Here is a 9,400-nt window from a genome sequence, read left to right on the forward strand (position 1 = left end):
GCTCCTATAATATATACTGGGACCCCCACCGTGTACAGACCCCCCAATACTGTGTATTCAGAGACCCCCCCAATACTGTGTATTCATCAGAGACCCCCAATACTGTGTATTCAGAGACCCCCCAATACTGTGTATTCACCAGAGACCCCCCAATACTGTGTATTCATCAGAGAGCCCCCAATACTGTGTATTCACCAGAGACCCCCCAATACTATGAATTCAGAATCATCAGAGACCCCCCACCCCCCCAATACTGTGTATTCACCTGAGACCCCCCAATACTGTGTATTCAGAATCATCAGAGACCCCCCAATACTTTGTATACACCAGAATCCCCCCAATACTGTGTATTCATCAGAGAGCCCCCAATACTGTGTATTCACCAGAGTTCCCCCAATACTGTGTATTCACCAGAGACCCCCCAATACTGTGTATTCAGAATCATCAGAGACCCCCCAATACTTTGTATACACCAGAATCCCCCCAATACTGTGTATTCATCAGAGAGCCCCCAATACTGTGTATTCAGAGACCCCCAATACTGTGTATTCACCAGAGGCCCCTCAATACTGTGTATTCACCAGAGACCCCCAATACTGTGTATTCACCAGAGACCCCCAATACTGTGTATTCACCAGAGACCCCCCAATACTGTGTATTCACCAGAGGCCCCTCAATACTGTGTATTCACCAGAGGCCCCTCAATACTGTGTATTCACCAGAGGCCCCTCAATACTGTGTATTCATCAGGGAGCCCCCAATACTGTGTATTCATCAGGGAGCCCCCAATACTGTGTATACAGAGACCCCCAATACTGTGTATTCACCAGAGGCCCCTCAATACTGTGTATTCACCAGAGACCCCCAATACTGTGTATTCACCAGAGACCCCCAATACTGTGTATTCACCAGAGGCCCCTCAATACTGTGTATTCACCAGAGACCCCCAATACTGTGTATTCACCAGAGACCCCCAATACTGTGTATTCACCAGAGACCCCCAATACTGTGTATTCACCAGAGACCCCCCCAATACTGTGTATTCACCAGAGGCCCCTCAATACTGTGTATTCACCAGAGGCCCCTCAATACTGTGTATTCACCAGAGACCCCCCCAATACTGTGTATTCACCAGAGGCCCCTCAATACTGTGTATTCACCAGAGGCCCCTCAATACTGTGTATTCATCAGGGAGCCCCCAATACTGTGTATTCATCAGGGAGCCCCCAATACTGTGTATACACCACAGACCCCCCAATACTGTGTATACACCACAGACCCCCCAATACTGTGTATACACCACAGACCCCCCCCCAATACTGTGTATTCATCAGGGACCCCCCAATACTGGGGGCAGATTCACAGTGGACTTACGAATCAGATTTGGTCAAGATACGAGCGGTGTAAGTCTCCTACGCTGTCGTATCTTGGGGTGCATATTTACGCTGGACGCTAGGGGCGCTTCCGTAGACTTACGCGTTGAATATGTAAATTAGGTAGATACGCCGATTCACGAACGTACTTGCGCCCGCTTCGCCGTTTACATTAGGCTTACGTCTGGCGTAAAGTTACCCCTGCTATATGAGGCGCAGCCAATGCAAAGTATGGACGTCGGCAAGCGTATCTTTTTACGTCGTTTACATAAGTCGTACGTGAATGGGGCTGTGCGTAGGTTACGTTCACGTCACAGGCATTGGGCCTGGCGTATCTTATGGAGTAAATTCGACGTGATACTGAGCATGCGTGCGCATGCGCCGTACGATCGGCGCTTCATTTGCATGGGGCTCATTTTAATAAAACACGCTCACCTCTTCCACATTTGAATTAGGCGGGCTTACGCCGGCCGATTTACGCTACGCCGCCGCAACTTACGGAGCAAGTGCTTTGTGAAGACTGCACTTGCCTGTCTAAGTTGCGGCGGCGTAGTGTAAATAGGATACGCTACGCTCGCACAAAGATACGCTCTCCTACGTGAATCTGGCCCTGTGTATTCATCAGAGACCCCCCAATACCATGTATACACCACAGACCCCCCAATACTGGGTATACACCACAGACCCCCCAATACTGGGTATTCATCAGAGACCCCCCAATACTGTGTATTCACCAGAGACCCCCAATACTGTGTATTCACCAGAGACCCCCAATACTGTCTATACACCACAGACCCCCCAATACCGTGTATACACCACAGACCCCCCAATACTGGGTATTCATCAGGGAGCTCCCAATACTGTGTATTCATCAGAGACCCCCCAATACTGTGTATTCATCAGAGACCCCCCAATACTGTGTATTCACCAGAGACCCCCAATACTGTGTATTCAGAGACCCCCAATACTGTCTATACACCACAGACCCCCCAATACCGTGTATACACCACAGACCCCCCAATACTGGGTATTCATCAGGGAGCTCCCAATACTGTGTATTCATCAGAGACACCCCCCCCCCCCATACAAGAGGTGACCCCCCTAGGGGAGGCAGAGAACAGCAGGTGACCCCCCCTAGGGGGAGGCAGAGAACAGCAGGTGACCCCCCCCCCCTCTAGGAGGAGGCAGAGAACAGCAGGTGACCCCCCCCCCCCCTAGGAGGAGGCAGAGAACAGGAGGTGACCCCCCCCCCCCTATGAGGAGGCAGAGAACAGCAGGTGACCCCCCCTAGGAGGAGACAGAGAACAGGAGGTGACCCCCCCCTCTAGGAGGAGGCAGAGAACAGCAAGTGACCCCCCCTCTAGGAGGAGGCAGACAACAGCAGGTGACCCCCCCCCAGGAGGAGACAGAGAACAGGAGGTGACCCCCCCCTAGGAGGAGGCAGAGAACAAGAGGTGAGCCCCCCAGGGATGAGGGCTATGGGCAGCCATGATGATATGGGCCCCACCTGGAGGGGGGTGCGGGGCTCTGCAGCACAGACACTGGAGGCAGGGCTGTCTTAATGAGAGGGCACACCCGGGCACTGCCCAGGGGCCCCGCTGCACGGGGGCCCCTGCAATTTCCCCAAAGCAGCTGGTCCTTGAGCCCACACTTCCCCCAAAAATGGGGGCCCCATGATGGCACTGAGAGTGATAGAGTCTGCCTCCTACCTACTTGATGTCTGTTTCCCTGCACTGTAGTCATTGTAGGGGCCCCAGAGCATTACTTTGCCCAGGGGCCCATGATGCTATTAAGACGTCCCTGACTGGGGGGGGGGGGCTCTGCAGCACAGACACTGGGGGGGGCTCTGCAGCACAGACACTGGGTGGGGGGGCGCGGGGCTCTGCAGCACAGACACTGGGGGGGAGGCTCTGCAGCACAGACACTTGGGGGGGCTCTGCAGCACAGACACTGGGGGGGGTTCTGCAGCACAGACACTGGGGGGGGGCTCTGCAGCACAGACACTGGGGGGGGCGCTGCAGCACAGACACTGGGGGGGCGCTCTGCAGCACAGACACTGGGGGGGCGCAGGGCTCTGCAGCACAGACACTGGGGGGGGGGGGGGCTCTGCAGCACAGACACTGGGGGGGGGCTCTGCAGCACAGACACTGGGGGGGGGCTCTGCAGCACAGACACTGGGGGGGGGCTCTGCAGCACAGACACTGGGGGGGGGCTCTGCAGCACAGACACTGAAGTGGGGGCTCTGCAGCACAGACACTGAAGTGGGGGGTTTGCAGCACAGACACTGGGGGGGGGGCTCTGCAGCACAGACACTGGGGGGGGGCTCTGCAGCACAGACACTGGGGGGGGGGGGGGGGCTCTGCAGCACAGACACTGGGGGGGGGGGCTCTGCAGCACAGACACTGGGGGGGGGCTCTGCAGCACAGACACTGGGGGGGGGCTCTGCAGCACAGACGGTGCAGGACAGGCACTGCAGATAAATAGCTGTATCTGTGAGCAGAATAGAAATGAAGGGAGATGGCTCACTCCAGACATCCAGTGTAATCACAGAGGGAGGATTGCACTTTATTAGTAAATCTGCCCCCAGGTGAGGGAAACGACATCAGAGGCGGGGCGCCGCGCCCCCCCCAATACATCTCTATGGAGAGACAGAAGACCTTTCCTATGAATATCCGTCCAATCAGGGGGGACAATCTGAGGATCTCTCCACAATCACAAATCTTTATTACCGGTTAGAGGACACAGGCCTCCCCGAGAGGTCACACCGAGCCGAGCTCTCCCCCCCCTCCTCCGCCTCTTCTCTCAGCTCTCCCCCCCCCTCCTCTTCTCTCATCTCATTAACTGAATTAACCTTTAACTGAACACGCCCCTAATTCTATTCACAGCTCGTTAGGCCAGGCTGACCATTAATCGGCCATTGTGTCCCCCGGGGGGGGGGGGAGTCCATCACCTGATCCCATTGTAGACCTGAGCCGTGTGTGTGCAGAGCCGTGACCCCCATTGTGGGGTGACCCCACCTCCGGGGGGCGCTATACTGAGTATTAAATGGAGGTGAAGTCTGGGGTGACCCCTCCTCCGGGGGGCGCTATACTGAGTATTAAATGGAGGTGAAGTCTGGGGTGACCCCTCCTCTGGGGGGCGCTATACTGAGAATTAAATGGAGATGAAGTCTGGGGTGACCCCATCTCTAGGGGGCGCTATACTGAGAATTAAATGGAGTTGAAGTCTGGGGTGACCCCTCCTCCGGGGGGCGCTATACTGAGTATTAAATGGAGGTGAAGTCTGGGGTGACCCCATCTCTAGGGGGCGCTATACTGAGTATTAAATGGAGATGAAATCTGGGGTGACCCCTCCTCCGGGGGGCGCTATACTGAGTATTAAATGGAGGTGAAGTCTGGGGTGACCCCTCCTCCGGGGGGCGCTATACTGAGTATTAAATGGAGATGAAGTCTGGGGTGACCCCTCCTCCGGGGGGCTCTATACTGAGTATTAAATGGAGGTGAAGTCTGGGGTGACCCCCTCCTCCGGGGGGCGCTATACTGAGTATTGAATGGAGGTGAAGTCTGGGGTGACCCCTCCTCCGGGGGGCGCTATACTGAGTATTAAATGGAGGTGAAGTCTGGGGTGACCCCTCCTCCGGGGGGCGCTATACTGAGTATTAAATGGAGGTGAAGTCTGGGGTGACCCCTCCTCCGGGGGGCGCTATACTGAGTATTAAATGGAGATGAAGTCTGGGGTGACCCCCTCCTCCGGGGGGGCGCTATACTGAGTATTAAATGGAGATGAAGTCTGGGGTGACCCCCTCCTCCGGGGGGCGCTATACTGAGTATTAAATGGAGATGAAGTCTGGGGTGACCCCTCCTCCGGGGGGCGCTATACTGAGTATTAAATGGAGATGAAGTCTGGGGTGACCCCCTCCTCCGGGGGGCGCTATACTGAGTATTAAATGGAGATGAAGTCTGGGGTGACCCCTCCTCCGGGGGGCGCTATACTGAGTATTAAATGGAGATGAAGTCTGGGGTGACCCCTCCTCCGGGGGGCGCTATACTGAGTATTAAATGGAGATGAAGTCTGGGGTGACCCCTCCTCCGGGGGGCGCTATACTGAGTATTAAATGGAGGTGAAGTCTGGGGTGACCCCACCTCCGGGGGGCGCTATACTGAGTATTAAATGGAGATGAAGTCTGGGGTGACCCCTCCTCCGGGGGGGCGCTATACTGAGTATTAAATGGAGATGAAGTCTGGGGTGACCCCTCCTCCGGGGGGGCGCTATACTGAGTATTAAATGGAGGTGAAGTCTGGGGTGACCCCTGGCGCTATACTGAGTATTAAATGGAGGTGAAGTCTGGGGTGACCCCTGGCGCTATACTGAGTATTAAATGGGGATGAAGTCTGGGGTGACCCCTCCTCCGGGGGGCTCTATACTGAGTATTAAATGGGGATGAAGTCTGGGGTGACCCCACCTCTGGGGGGCGCTATACTGAGTATTAAATGGAGATGAAGTCTGGGGTGACCCCTCCTCCGGGGGGGCGCTATACTGAGTATTAAATGGAGGTGAAGTCTGGGGTGACCCCTCCTCCGGGGGGCGCTATACTGAGTATTGAATGGAGGTGAAGTCTGGGGTGACCCCTCCTCCGGGGGGCGCTATACTGAGTATTAAATGGAGATGAAGTCTGGGGTGACCCCTCCTCCGGGGGGCGCTATACTGAGTATTAAATGGAGATGAAGTCTCGGGTGACCCCACCTCCGGGGGGCGCTATACTGAGTATTAAATGGAGATGAAGTCTGGGGTGACCCCCTCCTCTGGGGGGCGCTATACTGAGTATTAAATGGAGGTGAAGTCTGGGGTGACCCCTCCTCCGGGGGGCGCTATACTGAGTATTAAATGGAGATGAAGTCTGGGGTGACCCCCTCCTCCGGGGGGCGCTATACTGAGTATTAAATGGAGGTGAAGTCTGGGGTGACCCCTCCTCCGGGGGGCGCTATACTGAGTATTAAATGGAGATGAAGTCTGGGGTGACCCCCTCCTCCGGGGAGCGCTATACTGAGTATTAAATGGAGATGAAGTCTGGGGTGACCCCCTCCTCCGGGGGGCGCTATACTGAGTATTAAATGGAGATGAAGTCTGGGGTGACCCCTCCTCCGGGGGGCGCTATACTGAGTATTAAATGGAGATGAAGTCTGGGGTGACCCCACCTCCGGGGGGCGCTATACTGAGTATTAAATGGAGGTGAAGTCTGGGGTGACCCCTCCTCCGGGGGGCGCTATACTGAGTATTAAATGGAGGTGAAGTCTGGGGTGACCCCTCCTCCGGGGGGCGCTATACTGAGTATTAAATGGAGATGAAGTCTGGGGTGACCCCCTCCTCCGGGGAGCGCTATACTGAGTATTAAATGGAGATGAAGTCTGGGGTGACCCCCTCCTCCGGGGGGCGCTATACTGAGTATTGAATGGAGGTGAAGTCTGGGGTGACCCCCTCCTCCGGGGGGCGCTATACTGAGTATTAAATGGAGATGAAGTCTGGGGTGACCCCTCCTCCGGGGGGCGCTATACTGAGTATTAAATGGAGATGAAGTCTGGGGTGACCCCACCTCCGGGGGGCGCTATACTGAGTATTAAATGGAGGTGAAGTCTGGGGTGACCCCTCCTCCGGGGGGCGCTATACTGAGTATTAAATGGAGGTGAAGTCTGGGGTGACCCCTCCTCCGGGGGGCTCTATACTGAGTATTAAATGGAGATGAAGTCTGGGGTGACCCCTCCTCCGGGGGGCGCTATACTGAGTATTAAATGGAGGTGAAGTCTGGGGTGACCCCTCCTCCGGGGGGCTCTATACTGAGTATTAAATGGAGGTGAAGTTTGGGGTGACCCCACCTCTAGGGGGCGCTATACGAATTGCTCTAGTACTGCAATGCCGGGTTTTTCCTGGAATTGGAGGGGGAAATGTTGTCGGACGTTCTGTAGATCTGAAGATCGGAGATTTTTCGGGTCAGCAGGAATTTCCTGCCAATCTCCATCTGCAGAGAAAACGCAAGCCGCCTCCCACTTCCACACCGCGGCCAACTGGCGAGAGAAATTCCACGCTCAGCACCGGAGAATAAAACTGATTTATGGAACAAGTGCCCCCAGACCACCCCTCGTTACCCAGTGACCCCCAGACCACCCCTCGTTACCCAGTGACCCCCAGACCACCCCTCGTTACCCAGTGACCCCCAGACCACCCCTCGTTACCCAGTGACCCCCAGACCACCCCTCGTTACCCAGTGACCCCCAGACCACCCCTCGTTACCCAGTGACCCCCAGACCACCCCTCGTTACCCAGTGACCCCCAGACCACCCCTCGTTACCCAGTGACCCCCAGACCACCCCTCGTTACCCAGTGACACCCAGACCACCCCTCGTTACCCAGTGACCCCCAGACCACCCCTCGTTACCCAGTGACCCCCAGACCACCCCTCGTTACCCACTGACCCCCAGACCACCCCTCGTTACCCAGTGACCCCCAGACCACCCCTCGTTACCCACTGGCCCCCAGACCACCCCTCGTTACCCAGTGACCCCCAGACCACCCCTCGTTACCCACTGGCCCCCAGACCACCCCTCGTTACCCACTGGCCCCCAGACCACCCCTCGTTACCCACTGGCCCCCAGACCACCCCTCGTTACCCAGTGACCCCCAGACCACCCCTCGTTACCCAGTGGCCCCCAGACCACCCCTCGTTACTCAGTGACACCCAGACCACCCCTCCTTACCCAGTGACCCCCAGACCACCCCTCGTTACCCAGTGACCCCCAGACCACCCCTCGTTACCCACTGACCCCCAGACCACCCCTCGTTACCCAGTGACCCCCAGACCACTCCTCGTTACCCAGTGACCCCCAGACCACCCCTCGTTACCCAGTGACACCCAGACCACCCCTCGTTACCCAGTGACCCCCAGATAACCCCTCGTTACTCAGTGACACCCAGACCACCCCTCCTTACCCAGTGGCCCCCAGACCACCCCTCGTTACCCAGTGACCCCCAGACCACCCCTCATTACCCAGTGACACCCAGACCACCCCTCGTTACCCAGTGGCCCCCAGACCACCCCTCGTTACCCAGTGACCCCCAGACCACCCCTCGTTACCCAGTGACCCCCAGACCACCCCTCGTTACCCAGTGACCCCCAGACCACCCCTCGTTACCCAGTGACCCCCAGACCACCCTTGTTACCCAGTGACCCCAGACCATGCCTCGTGTGTCTGTTAGGTTTGTATTGCTGTCCGTGTCCCCACTGGGGAGATGTATGTCGTGGTGTCCCCAATATCAGGGAAAGAAGAGCAATTATGTCCTGAAAGAGTAGCTGATGCTTGAAACAGACCTCCATGTGGGGGGGGGAGGGGGGTCACAGCCACCGCCGGGATCGGATTCAATCACAGATCTATACTCAGACAAAAAGAGGGTAACCCTAAAATCTACGAAAAATAATCGGGCCGTGCGCGCTGCGTTTTTCTGACGTCACCCTTCAATATTTCTGATCGATAATCAAATATCACCCAGAGAGGATCGATCGCTGGATTTGAGGAATAAAGTTCTGGACTCAGATTCACAAAGAATGGCTTAAGTTTAGGCGAGCGTAGCGCATCTCATATACGCTACGCCGCCGTAACTTAGAGAGGCGAGTGCCGTATTCACAAAGAACTTGCGCCCTAAGTTACGGCGGCGTAGCGTAAATGGGCCGGCGTAAGCCCGCGTAATTCAAAGTCGGCTGGTAGGGGGCGTGTTGTATTGAAATGAATCGTGACCCCGCGTAAATGACGCGCCTAACGAACGGCGCATGTGCGTGCATGCTCAGTATCACGTTGAATTTTCTCCCTAAGTTACGCCGGCTCAATGTTTAGTCGACGTGAACGTAAACTACGCCCATCCCCATTCACGTACGACTTACGCAAATGACGTAAAATACAACGCTGTTCCGACGTTTCTGACATCCATACCTAACATGACTTACCCCTGCTTTATGAGGGGTAAAGTTACGCCGGACCGAC

This window comes from Rana temporaria (genome assembly GCF_905171775.1).
Source record: "Rana temporaria chromosome 2 unlocalized genomic scaffold, aRanTem1.1 chr2k, whole genome shotgun sequence".
NCBI lineage: Eukaryota > Metazoa > Chordata > Amphibia > Anura > Ranidae > Rana > Rana temporaria.